Source organism: Triticum dicoccoides, chromosome 7B, assembly GCF_002162155.2.
Source record: "Triticum dicoccoides isolate Atlit2015 ecotype Zavitan chromosome 7B, WEW_v2.0, whole genome shotgun sequence".
In the NCBI taxonomy this organism is placed as follows: Eukaryota; Viridiplantae; Streptophyta; class Magnoliopsida; order Poales; family Poaceae; genus Triticum; species Triticum dicoccoides.
The window spans coordinates 766,946,170-766,965,722 of NC_041393.1; the positions used below are offsets into that span (position 1 = coordinate 766,946,170).

General features: G+C 46.1%; 1 pseudogene; it reads right to left on the reverse strand.

The window, feature by feature from the left end:
- Nucleotides 1–17,612: 17,612 nt before the first annotated feature.
- On the reverse strand, nt 17,613–18,967 carry LOC119339750 (annotated as a pseudogene).
- Nucleotides 18,968–19,553: the final 586 nt, after the last annotated feature.

Here is a 19,553-nt window from a genome sequence, read left to right on the forward strand (position 1 = left end):
CCTTATGCCCCCTGGATGTTTCCTAGCTTGGTAATGGAGGTTCCAAATGTAAACAATGAGAGACAATTAAAGTTCCACGCATATAAAATCGGGCCAAATCAGAAGCCTCGTCGATATAGAAGAAATAGTTGAGAGAGACGTTGCACCACGGAGAAACCCAGTTTTCCACTCGCTAGAGGAGATGAGATTTACAAGCATGAATCACTGGCATGGACCATGAGAACCCGATCAAGGTGCAATACGTGTGGTACCGTCGAGCAGGAGGATGACGACATGACCATGCCGTTGGCGGAGGTCAGCCTAGAAGCTGGCAGGGGTCACTATGAGGACGGCCCTAGACTACAGTGTGTGTTGTAGGAGAGGTGCACCATTTCAACATGTATATAAGGATATATACATGTTGCATATGTTCGTGCTGCCATCGACAGACCACATATAGCTGCTTCCCATGACGCAAGGAAGGTGAACTTGTGCACACACTCCTCGGATGTGAAGGTGGAGTCGCGCCGCACCTGGCATCGATGCAACTCGAGAAGGTGTTGGCCCGCGTGAACAACGATGACTGCCTGAAATCAACCCAAATAATATTCCGCGTAAACCAAGTACTTGTGATTTGCTGGAAGCCGCACAATAGATGGGGTGTTGCCGGAGCATCCCATGCTCCTGCTTCTATACTCATGAAGTCATGATGCACTGAAAAGGCTGCTTCGCTTCTTGTAAGAATTTGCTAATTCATGCCCTACCTGCAAATGGTGCTCAACTTGCGGAATGAGATGATGACCGGTTTAAACTTCGTGCATGGCTGTTGATTTTTGATCGCGTGGATTGCTTGTTTGTGTAGTTTTGTTGCAGTCTGGCTTCTAGTAGACTATTGTAAGTTTTCTAAACCACTTCAACAACAATCTAGAGGTCGGCATATTCAAACGGGATGGATGTTGCGATGGATCTTGCTGACATGTGCCTGGAGCCTGTGGTGCGAAGCTAACACGATGTTCCATGCATATATTGTTGGCCTAGATCAAAATTCCAGAGGACAGAGAGGAAATGGTCGAGAGATGTTGAACCACGGAGAAAACCACTTGTCCACTAGCAGGAGGAGATCGAGCTTCCATGCACGAATTCCTGGCATGGGCCATGACAACCCGATCAAGGTGCAGGACGCACGGTCGGTGATCCGCGGGAGGAAGATGATGTGACCGTGACCATGATGGTGGCGGAGGTCATCCTGGAAGCGCCATAGCATGGCCACACTGTTTGAGGCAGCGGTCACTGTGCAGTGTGGACGTGGCTATAGACGCCAGTGTGTTTGTAGGAGAGGTGCACGAATTTAACATGTACATAATGCATATATAAACATACGGTGTACATGTTGCAGTGATCTACCATGTCCACTTCATCCTAAACCTCGGCTCATCCATCGATGCCGCAACCTACGATCCGCGTCCTTCATGTTGTCCTTGATTACTCAGTCTTTTCTTCCTCGTAGACTATTTTCAGTACAATCCTCTCAACCGTGCCAAAATATTCGACCGACGTAGAGACCGGGAGAGGATTTGTCGGAATGTTCGACTGATGTGTTGGATGGTGAAGAATGGATTAAGAAAATATGCGAGGCCGGGAAGGTCAGGGCGTGGTGCAGTGGAGAAGAAAAATGTTTTTGTTAAGCTGGAGCTGTTAGAAATAGGTTTGATATTTGCTTCATGCCCGTAAAGAGATAAAAGAGTATGCTAGTCATTGCATGTCACGAGTATATTCCTAAATGCCCGTGTCTAAGACGTTCCTTACTTTAAGGCTAGTTGCACACATGCAGGGTATGGGCCGCATCTATACCTCTTCACTAGACCGGCAACGTGCCTTGGCGCGAGGGTGCCGGTCCAAACTTCTTGGTCAAGCAAGGAATGCTTAGTCGATAGTAATCCAGGTTTATCATGTGTATTCATATATGATAACAATACAATAGATGTCCTAATAGATGTCCTAACAGTGCCTCTGCTGGGTGCGGTCATATCTTACACAAACCGACCCAAAAAAAATTAGACACCTATAGTGCCTCCGTTTTGATGGGACGTTAACCAAAAGAGGTATAGAAATCAAAGATGTAGTAGATGTCCTAACATCTGGTATTACTCAAAAGAGTTGAAGATGATAGATAGTTATAGCAGTAATGGTCCAATACATCAATGCTTATTACATGTCTCCAGTGCATTTGTTCAATGCTTGTTACATGTCGCTGGTGCATTTGGTCAAAAATATAACATGAGATACCTAAAGCATGGAGATACCAAAAGCAGGCCATAATAGTGGTAGGCCCAGATAACTTACTTACACTGCCTTTATAGTTTATATGGCATAGTAATAAACTACAGTTGACTATTAGATCGATAGCTTTTCCAACGGCCTTGTAATCCAATTTGCTTCGTGTTGCAATGTATGGATCTGCTGCAGTGTAGAGAAAATTCACCGGCTGACATCACTAAAAGGAGGAGCTCAGATGGGCGTCGGAATTTCTGAGAGTCACTATGGAAGTCTTGGCGCACTCTGAGCAATGTGTCACTCGCTTTTGTCAGGACCCCGACTCAATGCCACATCGATCTAGCATGTAACACCTCATATCACTTTGCGGCCTCACGCACGGTATTCCCACGGGTGTCGTCTTACCTTTGCCCGGGACCGTTTGCGTCTTTTGGCACACGTATATGATAGTGTCGCTAGCATCCATATGATAAGGAGCCCGGGCTGACATGGCTAGTCGTAAACCCAAAGTGGCCCAAACTTACAGGGACAGGCATCCATGACCCAACATCGAACGTGTCGGTCATCAGCGAGTGAATCCAGGCTGTAGCACTGGGCTAGCAGGACTCCGGTGAACCGGGCTGTAGCGGGCTAACATGACTCCGGTATTCATCGCGTGACATTTCCCCGAAGGGACAGACACATGAACGAAGAAGGACACATGCCGGCCAGCCTAAGTGTTCCGGAGCAGTAGCAAGCTACCATGGCTCAGTGGAAACACTAGGAGACATTTCCCGGTAAGAGAGGCTACTAAGGATAAACAACTAGATAGCCAGATCCCACACATACCAAGCATTTCAATAACATACACACAATATGCTTGATATGTGCAAATACAACATGGCATCACAACATAACTCTACGACTCAAGTATTTATTCATTAGGCTTCGAGGAGCGAGATATTACAAACATGGGTCTCATGACCCAACAATCAGAGCATACAAATCAAAGCACAAGCGGAAGCTATCATGTCTGGGTACAGACATCTATAACTGAAAAGGGCTGAGAAGCCTGACTATCTACCAGATCCTGCCGGGGCACAAGATCGTAGCTGAGGTAACAAGCTAAACGTCGAAGTCCACGCGAAACTACTAGTGAGACCGAAGTCTCTCTGCAAAAACATAAAATAGGCAAACGTGAGTACAAATGTACCCAGCAAGACTTAGATCAGAACTAACTACATATGCATCATTATCAACAAAGGGGATGGTGGGGTTTAACTGCAGCAAGCCAGCTTTGACTCGGTGGCTATCCTGAACTACGACTGCAATGTAACTCTTTTGAGGTGGCGCACACGAGTCCACATATTCCCCATATCAATACACCACTATGGATCCGCTCCCGTCTCCCTACGAGAACGCCATCCATAACACTCACGCTTATCTTGCGTATTTTAGAGTATCCACTTTCACTTGTCTATGAACTGATATAAGCAACCCAGAAGCCCTTTATCCGTACACGGCTATTCGAATAGATGATGTTAACCCTGCAGGGGTGTACTTCTTCATACATGTTTCCACCACTTAGCGTCTGCACATGACATGAGCTCGGCAGACTTTAAGCGAAAGCCGACGTGGGTGTAGACCACGACCTACCTAAACACCTAAGTCTCTAGTCCAGGTTTATCGCCTATTCGGGTTCCATCCATGAGGAGATCCGGCCGGAGTTTCGCTCACAGCCCCAAACGATGTGAACAGGGTTCCGTGACACCAAACGGGCGCCCGGTATACCCGGCCACGTGCCTACCGCATCACAGCCCACCCCTACGGTCAGCGCTGTCCACGGCCTCCAGCATACTACAAACACCAGAAACTACTTGCAACTCCTGGACAGAGGACAAGGGTGAATAAGAAGTCGAGCGGGGTCATATTTCAGGGCCCAATGTATGGTAGTAGCTGAATCATGGATCACAAACACAGAACTCAGTTCCTGAGGACGGCTTCAATGAGACAACCCACCATGTACTCCTACATGGCCTCTCACCGATACCTTTTACCAAATCGTGTTCACACACTTAGCTCACACACAGTAGGACATGTTCACACACCTCTGATTCATCCCGGATGAATCAGACCTGACACAACTCTAAGCAGTAGCAGGCATGACAAACAAGCATGAATGAGTAGGCACAACAGGGCTCAAACAACTCCTACTCATGCTAGTGGGTTTCATCTATTTACTGTGGCAATGACAGGTCATGCAAAGGATAAAGGGGTTCAGCTACCGCAGCAAGTAACAGATGAATCGATGTTGTCCTAATGCAGTAAAAGAGAGCAGGAGCGAGAGAGTAGGATTGTATCGGAATGAACAAGGGGGTTTTGCTTGCCTGGCACTTCTGAAGATAACATTGAGTCTTCATCAGTGTCAACGATCACATCATCGGTATCACGTCTATCGAGAGGGGACAAATACCGGTAACACAGAAGGAAACATAATCAATGCAATGCACAATATGATGCATGATCATGACATGGCAAAATGAATGTGTTTTGGGCTAATGCAACTAGCCACAGATTAAATGAAGTTGGTTTGTGTCAGGTCCCCGACTCGATGTCACATCGATCTAGCTGGTAACACCTTATATCACTCTGCGGCCTCACGCACGGTATCCCCACGGGTGTCGTCTTACCTTTTCCCGGGACCGTTTGCGCCTTTTGGCTCACGTATATGATAGTGTCGCTAGCATCCATATGATAAAGAGCCCGGGCTGACATGACTAGTCGTAAACCCAAAGTGGCACAGACTTACAGGGACAGGCATCCATGACCCAGCTTCGAACGTGTCGGTCATCAGCAAGTGGGTCCGGGCTGTAGCACTGGGCTAGCAGGACTCCGGTAAACCGGGCTGTAGCGGGCTAACAGGACTCCGGTACTCAAAGCGTGACATTTCCCCGAAGGGACAGACACAGGAACGAAGAAGGACACATGCCGGCCAGCCTAAGTGTTCCAGAGCAGTAGCAAGCTACCATGGCTCAGCGGTAACACTAGGAGACATTTCCCGGTAAGAGAGGCTACTAAAGATAAACAACTAGATGGTCAGATCCCACACATACCAAGCATTTCAATAACATACACAATATGCTCGATATGTGCAATACAACATGGCATCACAAAATGACTCTACGACTCAAGTAGTTTATTCAATAGGCTCCGAGGAGCGAGACATTACAAACATGGGTCTCATGACCCAACAATCAGAGCATACAAGTCAAAGCACAAGCGGAAGCTATCATGTCTGAGTACAGACATCTATAAATGAAAAAGGCTGAGAAGCCTGACTATCTATCAGATCCTGCCGAGGGCACAAGATCGTAGCTGAGGTATCAAGCTAAACGTCGAAGTCCAAGCGGAACTACTAGTGAGACTGAAGTCTCTCTGCAAAACATAAAATAGGCAAACGTGAGTACAAATGTACCCAGCAAGACTTACATCAGAACTAACTACATATGCATCATTTTCAACAAGGGGATGGTGGGGTTTAACTGCAGCAAGCCAGCTTTGACTCGGTGGCTATCCTAAACTATGACTGCAAGCGACTCTTTTGAGGTGGCGCACACGAGTCCACATATTCACCATATCAATACACCACTATGGATCCGCTCCCGTCTCCCTACGAGAACGCCATCCATAGCACTCACGCTTATCTTGCGCATTTTAAAGTATCCACTTTCACTTGTCTATGAACTGATATAAGCAACCCAGAAGTCCTTTTCCGCGGACACGGCTATTCGAATAGATGATGTTAACCCTGCAGGGGTGTACTTCTTCATACATGTTTCCACCACTTAGCGTCTGCACACGACATGTGCTCGGCAGACTTCAAGCGAAAGCCGACGTGGGTGTAGACCACGACCTACCTAAGCACTCAAGTCTCTAGTCCAGGTTTATCGCCTATTCGGGTTCCATCCATGAGGAGATCCGGCCGGAGTTTCGCTCACAGCCCCAAACGATGTGAACAGGGTTCCATGACACCAAACGGGCGCCCGGTATACCCGGCCACGTGCCTACCGCATCACAGCCCACCCCTACGGTCAGCGCTGTCCACGGCCTCCAGCATACTACAAACACCAGAAACTACTTGCAACTCCTGGACAGAGGACAAGGGTGAATAAGAAGTCGAGCGGGGTCATATTTCAGGGCCCAATGTATGGTAGTAGCTGAATCATGGATCACAAACACAGAACTCAGTTCCTGAGGACGGCTTCAATGAGACAACCCACCATGTACTCCTACATGGCCTCTCACCGCTACCTTTACCAAATCGTGTTCACACACTTAGCTCACACACAGTAGGACATGTTCACACACCTCTAATTCATCCCCGATGAATCAGACCTGACTCAACTCTAAGCAGTAGCAGGCATGACAAACAAACATGAATGAGTAGGCACAACAGGGCTCAAACAACTCCTACTCATGCTAGTGGGTTTCATCTATTTACTATGGCAATGACAGGTCATGCAGAGGATAAAGGGGTTCAACTACCGCAGCATGTAACAGTTGAATCGGTGTTGTCCTAATGCAGTAAAAGAGAGCAGGAGCGAGAGAGTGGGATTGTATCGGAATGAACAAGGGGGTTTTGCTTGCCTGGCACTTCTGAAGATAACATTGAGTCTTCATCAGTGTCAACGATCACATCATCGGTATCACGTCTATCGAGAGGGGACAAATACCGGCAACACAGAAGAGAACACAATCAATGCAATGCACAATATGATGCATGATCATGACATGGCAAAATGAATGTGTTTTGGGCTAATGCAACTAGCAACAGATTAAATGAAGTTGGTTTGAATACAAGATTCAAATTCAAACTCCATATGTGATTATTCAAATGCCATTTGATTGATTTGTGCTAAACAGCAGCTATAAGTTGGTCTAACATGCATGAAAATGGTACAGATGGATTCCTTGAATTTTTCTGATAATTTTTCATATATAAATTATTTAATTTGGAGTTACGGTTAATTTTCTATGATTTATTGAAGTTTAGGGCATTTTCTAAAATTATAAATCATTTCCTAATTTATTTTAATTCCAGAAAGGAATTATTGCGTCAGCATGACCTCATGCTGACCTCAGCAGGTCAACGGGCGCCGTCCAGGTCAAACTGACCTGTGGGACCCATATGTCAGCGTCACAGTTAGTTAACAGGGGGGGTTATCTGCTTAATTAAAGGATTAGGGGGGGTCGGGGCCCACTGGTCAGTGTTAGTGGCTAATTAGGTTTAGTTAATGGCCTGGGGCCCACACGTCAGTGAGAGAGAGGGGAGGGTTAAACCGGGCAGTGGGTTAACCCACGCCGGTCAACGGTCAGCGGTCGCCGGCGTTTAGCCGCCGGCGAGTCCCGACGCGGTGGTGCGCTGCGGAAACGGCCTACAGAGCGCCGTTTGGCGCGCGGAGCATGACTACGGGATGCGGACGCTCGTCCGCATCCAACCAGGATGGTGGCGCGGCCGGGGAGTGGCCGGAGAGTGGTCGGCGACGAGCTTTAGCGGCAGCCGGAGTTCGGGCGAGGTCGGGGTTGGCGTTAGGGGGCACGGGAGGGGAAGCTGGTGTGTGAGTTAGGTTCCTGGTGAGGTGTGGAGCATGTTGCCGTGCTCGGTAGCTAGCTCCGGTGGCTCTGGCCTTGTCCGCGTCATCGCCGGCGGTGAGGAGCTCACGGCCCCGGTGAAAAGGGCGGCTAGCGTGCGGGAACGAGCGCGGGGAGGAGGGGAAATGGAAGAGGAGCTCACAGCGGATCCGGTAGAGGCAACGGCGAGGCCGGGGAGGGGCTGGAGCTCGCGAATCCTCGAAAGTTCGCCGGCGGCCGAAGGTTGGGGACGAGCTCCGGGAAGACGCTACAGGGCTCCCGCGGTCGAATGGGTTGGTGTAGAAGACGCAGAAGGCGATGGCGGTTCCTCTGAACTCATCGGAGAGGCACGGGGTGGACGGTGGCCGCGGTGATGCTCGTCGGCGGCGACGGGTGTGTTCGGTGGCTGCGCGCGAGAGAGCCAGAGGAAGAGAGGAGCTCGGAGAGAGAGTGAGAGGCCTGGGGGGGGCGTGGCTGTCTCCGTGGCACTAGAAGGGCCTCGAGGGCGTGAGGCAGGCAGGGAGGAGGCCACGGCGTCGCTAGCGCTCTCGCCACGCACCTGCCTGTCCTCCTGGCAGGAGGAAGAAGACCACACAGCCCCTGGTGGGCTGGGCCTCTTCTGCCAGGTAAAGCCCAGATGAGGTTTCTGTCTTTCTCTCTTATTTCTGTTTGTTTTATTTTTATTTAATTCTTTTGCCACTGTTTTGAATTTAAAATAATTCAAACAATGCCAAAAACTCCTCTGAATATTTTATATTGCTAGATGGACTTTTCCAAAAGCTTATAAAATATTTCAGGGGTATTTGAAATTATATTCTAGTTATATGAATATAATTCAAATTCAAATAGCTAATGAATTAAATCCAAAGTCCCAAAAATAAATCCTTAAAAATGTTCAATATTTTGGTTGGGACCAGAACCCTTGCCAAAAATTATCAAACATTTAAGAAGAGCATTTTGGAGCAATGAATGAGATTTCTAGGGTTTTTGCCCCTCTTTTATTTAAGTTTTTGAGGCTTCCAAAATTCCTCAGTTCAAGTTTCAGAAATTTAAATATGATGCCTGGATGAAGATGCAACTATTTACAAACAATATTCTAGGGCTGTGACAACTCACCCCCACTAAACAAAAATCTCGTCTCGAGATTCAAGCGTAGAGTAAGGTGAAGGGTAACGCAGACTAGTATAATCTTCCCGATCCAGGGTGCACTTCAAATGAACGTTGATTTGAACACCATCTTTGTCTTGATGTCTTGCTCTGAGAAATCCTGCCAACATGACATGGAGGGAAGAAGGAGACTCTAGAAGGGTCGATCTTCTTGAAGATCGAACAACTCATGGAATGAGACATAGGACCATCTCTCGGGTTGAGACACGAGATACACATCAAGAGGGGTGGAAAGAAACGGATGACGAAGGTTCACTAGGTGGACAATAATTCCACACTTAAGAAGGTGGTAAACGATTGTCAACGTAGCGAGGAGTTAAGTTGACATGACACCATAATGATGCACCTTAGGGAAGGTGACTCGAAGATATATCCCCTTAAGTGGCAAAAAGAATTACCTTTGATATAGAGATCATTGAGACTCTCTATATCAGCCTAAGGCAAATCACAGCAATCGATTGGCGGGGGTCGGTAGAATGGCATACTCGGACTTGGATGATGTGGATTACCTTGTTGAAGACAACGTAATGGATGAATTTGCTTACCACCGGAAATGGAAGAGACCCATGGTAGAATGGCACATTGGCGGTGCAAGCTAGGAACAAAATGCAAATGCTGGGAATGATTCTGGTAACTGGGGAAGAACCCAACAACAGAGAGTGAATTCACTGTTTGAAAAGATCATAGCATTGCCGAGGAAACTGAGAGCAATCCCAGTTAGTGCCGATGATAACACGTAGCGCTTGTGTGTGCTCTCAAGAACTTGAGCATTTCCATATTCATCAAGGTTTTACCAACATCCGTGTCAAGGATCCTGGCAACACAACTTGCTACCACGATGAATGATGATGAATGATGCAGATGCAAAGGAAGATAACACTTCTCGGATTACACCTTAGCGAAGCCAAGGAACAAAATCTGGATGATCGACCGAGAGACATTTAGTACTCCGCTTCTAATGTTCTCCTTGATGTGCTAGTGTAACCCATTCATAGAAATGATCTGGTATCTAGAACATCAAGTAAAGGTCAGACTTCGGGAACACAAAAATCCATAGGGGCAACTAGGGGGTAAACCCTACGAAATCCCTATGGGGAGGTGGCCAACCTCATCAATCAAGATATTATAATAACAGGTCTTCCGGCTGGGTGTGTTGGGCACGACATCCACTTTACCGGTTATTGCGCGACCAATATTATAGTTCTTGGGGAAATGTTCCAACCATCATATCTGCCTGAGATTCAGATCTGGTTGGTGTCAGAATATTCCAGACCCATCGAGTCTAGGAAGAAAAATGAAGGTTTGCAACACAAATCGACGAGATGACGTTGCGGGATTCTCGGGAGATGAACTACGATAGCAAGCTCCAAAACATGAGCTGGTTCTGCTACTAACATGTGAACACGTTGTCCCAGACAAGCATGACCACATAGTAGTCTTATAATAAAACACTACCGAGTTCAGGAGGGGGAACCATCAACGAGGGTATCGAAGTCCTTACATAAGTCCGGATTAGCTCTTATGAAGGAACTCCTTCTCCTTGAACAAATCAACCAGTGGCTTGGTGTGCTAGGGATACATATAGATTGAAGGTTGCAAGTCTTCAAACCACAACATTCTTCGCACGTGTGCATGACTGATTTGGAATGATTCCAAGAAAGCAACATTGACTTTCTCGAATCCACGGCGGCAACTTGCATCAGATGCACATGAATTAAAGGAAGTCACTACCTTCATCCAAACATATGCTTCATGAGCTAGCATGAACAAATGCTTTCAAAAATTTCCAACACTAGCTTAATGCTCAACAAAATCATGGAGGAGATAAGGATGTTGTCAATGGGCTCAACAACAATTCATCCGGGTTTCCTTTTAAAAGGAATTCCATAGTTAAGTGAACACGGTGATAGCATTGGTCAGACCAAAGATGTAATGGTGTATGCTCGAGGGATCAACCACGAATAAGACAACATTACGAGCATCGTTGGTACTGATTTGATTTGACGATGGCCCACACTCAAATCAAAGGATTGATAAGACAATAGGTCCAACAACTGATCACAAGGACCAATCGATGAAGATATCATCTTTCTTCAACACACACTACACAAGAATATCCCTTTGGAACGAACTAAGTCAGACAAGCTTTTATCTTCCAACTCTCCAAGTTGTTGTCCAGCTTAACCAACTAGCTCAGGGATATCTAACACCGATTCTTGGAAAGAAGGTGGTTCATAAGAAACCAACTTGATCACGGGCTCAACATAACGGTCAGGTGACGACCTGGTGATACTTCCGAGAAGACATTCAGAAAATCACGAACCACCGGTATGTTACTAAGCTCGAGAACAATCTCGCTTTTGAGGGCAAGACGATATAATCAAATGAGTGAGGACTTGACAAGATCCTAACTCATCAATCGAAGGGTGCACCGAAATAAGAACTAGGTAGCACGATAAGTCTTAGAAGGATGATTCAAAAACCAACATGCTAAGAATGAAATTATTATCCTTTAACTACCAAGCAACGAGGTTGATGGGAGTATTGATTTCACACATCACAATTCATTTGTCGGTATTCCGGTTGCATCAACACGAGGGCCGAGGAATGACTAATGATGGTGAGAAATATCACTGTACCAAGAGTTCATAGGATGGTGTGCAATTCCTATAACAATCTGGATATAGAATAAGGTAATACTCCAAGGTAGAACAGAACCAAAAGCTGGATTGGCATTTGATCTGCGGAATACAACTACTTTGACCCAATCCTAGATATGGACGAGGTACTGGAGTTTGTTTCTCCAAGTCATTCAGGACAGAATGGCTTGACGGACCACAAGAGTAATAGGCATCGATAAACGAACACACGCATACTCTTGACTATCAATTGATAGACGAAGGTCAGAATGCAACTAAAGAGAACAACTCAAAGGAACATATAATTTTCTGAGTTGTGGATGCATAGATTAGTATGTCGAACCAAGTTCAACATATTTCTTCCGGATAACCCATGCGGAAAGGTAGAACTGGCAGAGCCACAATATATAATGGAGAACTCATCAAAAATAATACTGTTGTGATATTTCAGTTCAACAAGGAACTTCTGCCATAAGTAGTTCATGGTATCTGGATGAAGAAGATACCACGGACTTCAAGGACTATCGCAAAGGTTACTAATATCCTAAAGGCGCTAGCAATTACTATCAACATGAAGTAAGTAGAGTGAATCTAGGGTTCAAGAACCCAGGAATAGAATACCTACTACTAAGTAGCATCACGGGATGCTTTCGAGAATGATGGCCAGAATCATCACACTGGGAACACAAATCATGGCTAAATTACTAGATGATCCCCTAAGACACCTAGGGTCATAATAATATCTCCAACATATATGTCAAGGTAACGGAGTACCTCAATTCACTGATTAGTGTGGTTAATCTGGCCCATGGAAACATTGAAACGGGAAGAAAAGGATTTGCAAATGCATCCGACTATTTAGAAACCTGGGATGACTCGGACAGCATAACGGTTGTAAATGCTCAGAAAAGATTTGAGACATTCACAAAAATGGTGGCATAACCACTCAGAAACACAATATCAAGGTTTCGAGATCAACAATTAACGTACGGAAGTAGAAGAAACTGAACTCAAGCTTAAATCCAACAATCTATAAGTCTACGGATTAGTACACGTGATCCTGATAGGAAGAAGAGATAGCCTAGTTCTTAATCCCCGTAGAAGAGAAGATGATGTCTCAGATCAAAAGGCCATGAGGTATAAGGAGTAAAAAAGAGCCTTACGTTCCATCCCACAATCAATTCCCTTATATAACTAAAGAATTTCTAGACTCAACTTCGACCAGTTTGGCTTGGTAATCCTACAGGCAGTCAAGCTCTGATACCAACGCTGTCAGGACCCCGACTCAATGCCACATCGATCTAGCATGTAACACCTCATATCACTTTGCGGCCTCACTCACGGTATTCCCACGGGTGTCGCCTTACCTTTGCCCGGGACCGTTTGCGTCTTTTGGCACACGTATATGATAGTGTCGCTAGCATCCATATGATAAGGAGCCCGGGCTGACATGGCTAGTCGTAAACCCAAAGTGGCCCAAACTTACAGGGACAGGCATCCATGACCCAACATCGAACATGTCGGTCATCAGCGAGTGAATCCAGGCTGTAGCACTGGGCTAGCAGGACTCCGGTGAACCGGGCTGTAGCGGGCTAACAGGACTCCGGTATTCATCGCGTGACATTTCCCCGAAGGGACAGACACAGGAACGAAGAAGGACACATGTCGGCCAGCCTAAGTGTTCCGGAGCAGTAGCAAGCTACCATGGCTCAGTGGAAACACTAGGAGACATTTCCCGGTAAGAGAGGCTACTAAGGATAAACAACTAGATAGCCAGATCCCACACATACCAAGCATTTCAATAACATACACACAATATGCTTGATATGTGCAAATACAACATGGCATCACAACATGACTCTACGACTCAAGTATTTATTCATTAGGCTCCGAGGAGCGAGATATTACAAACATGGGTCTCATGACCCAACAATCAGAGCATACAAATCAAAGCACAAGCGGAAGCTATCATGTCTGGGTACAGACATCTATAACTGAAAAGGGCTAAGAAGCCTGACTATCTACCAGATCCTGCCGGGACACAAGATCGTAGCTAAGGTAACAAGCTAAACGTCGAAGTCCACGCGAAACTACTAGTGAGACCGAAGTCTCTCTGCAAAAACATAAAATAGGCAAACGTGAGTACAAATGTACCCAACAAGACTTACATCAGAACTAACTACATATGCATCATTATCAACAAAGGGGATGGTGGGGTTTAACTGCAGCAAGCCAGCTTTGACTCGGTGGCTATCCTGAACTACGACTGCAATGTAACTCTTTTGAGGTGGCGCACACGAGTCCACATATTCCCCATATCAATACACCACTATGGATCCGCTCCCGTCTCCCTACGAGAACGCCATCCATAGCACTCACGCTTATCTTGCGTATTTTAGAGTATCCACTTTCACTTGTCTATGAACTGATATAAGCAACCCAGAAGTCCTTTTCCGCGGACACGGCTATTCGAATAGATCATATTAACCCTGCAGGGGTGTACTTCTTCACACACGCTCTCACCACTTACCGCCGTTTACACGACATGTACTCGGCAACCTTCAAGCGGAAGCCCAACGTGGGTGTCGGCCACGGCCTACCTAAACACTCAAGTCTCTAGTCCAGGTTTATCGCCTATTCGGGTTCCATCCATGAGGAGATCCGGCCGGAGTTTCGCTCACAGCCCCAAACGATGTGAACAGGGTTCCGTGACACCAAACGGGCGCCCGGTTTACCCGGCCACGTGCCTACCGCATCACAGCCCACCCCTACGGTCAGCATACTACAAACACCAGAAACTACTTGCAACTCCTGGACAGAGGACAAGGGTGATCAAGAAGCCGAGAGGGTCCATTGGTTTCGGGCCCAATGCGTGGTAGTAGCTGAATCATGGATCACAAACACAGAACTCAGTTCCTGAGGACGGCTGCAATGAGACAACCCACCATGTACTCCTACATGGCCTCTCACCGCTACCTTTACCAAATCGTGTTCACACACTTAGCTCACACAGTAGGACATGTTCACACGCCTCTGATTCATCCCCGATGAATCAGACCTGACTCAACTCTAAGCAGTAGCAGGCATGACAAACAAGCAAGAATGAGTAGGCACAACAGGGCTCAAACAACTCCTACTCATGCTAGTGGGTTTCATCTATTTACTGTGGCAATGACAGGTCATGCAAAGGATAAAGGGGTTCAACTACCGCAACAAGTAACAGATGAATCGTTGTTGTCCTAATGCAGTAAAAGAGAGCAGGAGCGAGAGAGTGGGATTTTATCGGAATGAACAAGGGGGTTTTGCTTGCCTGGCACTTCTGAAGATAACATTGAGTCTTCATCAGTGTCAACGATCACATCATCGGTATCACGTCTATCGAGAGGGGACAAATACCGGCAACACAGAAGGGAACACAATCAATGCAATGCACAATATGATGCATGATCATGACATGGCAAAATGAATGTGTTTTGGGCTAATGCAACTAGCAACAGATTAAATGAAGTTGGTTTGAATACAAGATTCAAATTCAAACTCCATATGTGATTATTCAAATGCCATTTAATTGATTTGTGCTAAACAGCAGCTATAAGTTGTTCTAACATGCATGAAAATGGTACAGATGGATTCCTTGAATTTTTCTGATAATTTTTCATATATAAATTATTTAATTTGGAGTTACGGTTAATTTTCTATGATTTATTGAAGTTTAGGGCATTTTCTAAAATTATAAATCATTTCCTAATTTATTTTAATTCCAGAAAGGAATTATTGCGTCAGCATGACCTCATGCTGACCTCAGCAGGTCAACGGGCGCCGTCCAGGTCAAACTGACCTGTGGGACCCATATGTCAGCGTCACAGTTAGTTAACAGGGGGGGTTATCTGCTTAATTAAAGGATTAGGGGGGTCGGGGCCCACTGGTCAGTGTTAGTGGCTAATTAGGTTTAGTTAATGGCCTAGGGCCCACACGTCAGTGAGAGAGAGGGGAGGGTCAAACCGGGCAGTGGGTTAACCCACGCCGGTCAACGGTCAGCGGTCGCCGGCGTTTAGCCGCCGGCGAGTCCCGACGCGGTGGTGCGCTGCGGAAACGGCCTACAGAGCGCCATTTGGCGCGCGGAGCATGACTACGGGATGCGGACGCTCGTCCGCATCCAACCAGGGTGGTGGCGCGGCCGGGGAGTGGCCGGAGAGTGGTCGGCGACGAGCTTTAGCGGCTGCCGGAGTTCGGGCGAGGTCGGGGTTGGCGTTAGGGGGCACGGGAGGGGAAGCTGGTGTGTGAGTTAGGTTCCTGGTGAGGTGTGGAGCATGTTGCCGTGCTCGATAGCTAGCTCCGGTGGCTCTGGCCTTGTCCGCGTCATCGCCGGCGGTGAGGAGCTCACGGCCCCGGTGAGAAGGGCGGCTAGCGTGCGGGAACGAGCGCGGGGAGGAGGGGAAATGGAAGAGGAGCTCACAGCGGATCCGGTAGAGGCAACGGCGAGGCCGGGGAGGGGCTGGAGCTCGCGAATCCTCGAAAGTTCGCCGGCGGCCGAAGGTTGGGGACGAGCTCCGGGAAGACGCTACAGGGCTCCCGCGGTCGAATGGGTTGGTGTAGAAGACGCAGAAGGCGATGGCGGTTCCTCTGAACTCATCGGAGAGGCACGGGGTGGACGGTGGCCGCGGTGATGCTCGTCGGCGGCGACGGGTGTGTTCGGTGGCTGCGCGCGAGAGAGCCAGAGGAAGAGAGGAGCTCGGGGAGAGAGTGAGAGGCCTGGGGGGGCGTGGCTGTCTCCGTGGCACTAGAAGGGCCTCGAGGGCGTGAGGCAGGCAGGGAGGAGGCCACGGCGTCGCTAGCGCTCTCGCCACGCACCTGCCTCTCCTCCTGGCAGGAGGAAGAAGACCACACAGCCCCTGGTGGGCTGGGCCTCTTCTGCCAGGTAAAGCCCAGATGAGGTTTCTGTCTTTCTCTCTTATTTCTGTTTGTTTTATTTTTATTTAATTCTTTTGCCACTGTTTTGAATTTAAAATAATTCAAACAATGCCAAAAACTCCTCTGAATATTTTATATTGCTAGATGGACTTTTCCAAAAGCTTATAAAATATTTCAGGGGTATTTGAAATTATATTCTAGTTATATGAATATAATTCAAATTCAAATAGCTAATGAATTAAATCCAAAGTCCCAAAAATAAATCCTTAAAAATGTTCAATATTTTGGTTGGGACCAGAACCCTTGCCAAAAATTATCAAACATTTAAGAAGAGCATTTTGGAGCAATGAATGAGATTTCTAGGGTTTTTGCCCCTCTTTTATTTAAGTTTTTGAGGCTTCCAAAATTCCTCAGTTCAAGTTTCAGAAATTTAAATATGATGCCTGGATGAAGATGCAACTATTTACAAACAATATTCTAGGGCTGTGACAGCTTTTTACTCTGCAAGCACGTCCACACCCCTCCTCCCTAAGGAGCTGCAAAAAGGGAACCACCATACCCGTGTGCATGTATAAATAATTGTAATTTTCTTTTCAAGATAATGTCACATACACAATAAATTTCTCCCTTCCTATGCATATCCTCATCTTAGATAGGATCATAGCTTTCAGTAGCGCATAACACAAGGTAACAACCAATGTAAATAAAGTGCCTTCTCAAAATTTTAAGATTAAAGAATAACTGAATTTAGATATCCTATTGTGGATAATAAAAGATTTGACAAAAATACCAAAGGTTTGCCGGTCCTTCAATGTTTTTAGGTTTTTAATAGACTTCAAATATAGATATAGAAACAAAGATTTGACTGGATGCTACTATAGAAATATAGGCAAATCATTATTATGGACTTGAGAATTGTAGCGATATCACTGGAGATTAAAGTGCCGATGAAAGAATGTAACCAGCACCGAGGTTCCAAATGTGACTGCCAATCGAGTTACTCATTTGACATTCATGTTGGCTCCAGGATGATCTACATGTACTAGTCATCAGTTCCCAACTGCTACCAAATCTGATGCTGAAAAGGTTTTATACTTTATACTACAGCTATCCACATAAGAATGCCAACCAATGCATATGACTACTTTTTGTTGTTAAAGAGGTGCATCCGGCAGCAAAAGAAAACAATGAATGGCATGTAATTACCTGTAGCATAGAAATTTTGGAAGGTATGATACACGGTGATATCCCTGGCCCTGCCACTGTTGCAATTATCTTTGTACTCCCTCCGTCCGGAAAAACTTGTCATCAAAATGGATGAAAGGGGATGTATCTAGACGTATTTTACTTCTACATACATCTCTTTTTATCCATTTTGGTGACAAGTATTGTCGGACGGAGGGAGTAATACCTGATGACACCTAGCTCACGCTGTGACATATCTAGCTTCCTCATTGCAGCTACCAACGTCTAGTCCAGGTCAGACGCAGGGCGTTGATGCGGAAGCTGCATGCTGGAGATATAGGATCCAGAGCACCTTCTCCCTCGGCATGGCCAGGGACCTCAAGCTTTACCTCGCTCTCGAGCAATGGCAAGGTGCACTTCCTGTTCTTCCTGAAGACGAGGTATAGGATCGCGGCGATGTATATGAGCATGCCAAGGAACCCAAATATTCCAGTGAATACTCAGGAAACGGTGGATAGCCTGCTGTGGAGGAGCAGCATGTCAAAGCTTGTTATCAGGACGTAGATGTTGATGACCATGATGAAAGAGCCGATAGCCCATGTTAGCATGGAAATCTGCATCGCAATGGAAATTAAATGCATTGTAGTGAGTAATTCGATCGCTGCAAGATCATTGTGCATATCCAACTATGCGATATAGACGACTTACGAATCTTGAGAGTGTGTGCGGCTCCATCTTTGTTTTGCTGCTGGTGAATTTAAGGAGTGGAACTAGAGCAAAAGAAATTCGAATGACGGTATCATCTGCATATAAGAGCGAGGAATTAATTAAAGGTACACTTAGGAAGCAAGCAATGTTACTTCCATGTGCAAGAAGTAAAGATTATCAGCAGCATGATGGTAAAAACAGAGTTTCGGTGATTACCGAAGCAGTGATAATCAACTGCCCAGCTGCTGAGGAACCACCAATTAGTGGCACAATCAGACTAGGCAAAACTGCCAAGGACCTAGTTAGAAGGTTTCGTAACCAGGACACCATCCGAAGATCCAGAAACCCCTGGAGTAAGAAAAGGAGCAAAGGTCAACCTCTATTAGATGACAATTCATACAACTGGAATATGATCTTTTTCATTTATACAGGTAAAAGAAATGAAGAAAAAAGTAAGGCAATCTCACTCATATTTGCACCAAGCTTACTTCCATCTCTACCCATTTTATCCACAATCTAGTTTAGCTTGATTAAGATTGCACTACCAATGGTAGATCCCCATGTGTTTCTTACTTTCCTGCACATTTCATTCACAATTTCAGTAAACAAGAAAACATGGAACGGCAATACCAGCATACATTCAGAACATAATGTTCTTTTTCTAATGATTATTTTCAACATCAAACCTACATAAAGCTCAAAAGGATACTAAATGCCATTAACAATCACACGACATGGTTAGTTTGTTAACTCTGTGGTCAACATTAGTGGTATATTTTGAGTCTTCATGCATTAGAACAAGATATGGTGTGCCAATAAACTTTGCAGTTTGCAACATATGACTGAAAATAAAGAATAGTAATAGAAGAGATGCAAACCCTGCATGACATATTGTCCTGCATAAGTTCCTGTAATCGTAGAAATCTGGCCAGATGCCAACAAGGCAATAGCTCCAATTACCGAGGACATTCTACAACAACATTGACTGGAGTTGGACCATGAAGACACCACAAGATGTCCTTACAAACGTCTCATTGTTTTCCTCCTGCCTGCAGACCGAAGAGGAAGAAGCTTGTCCAG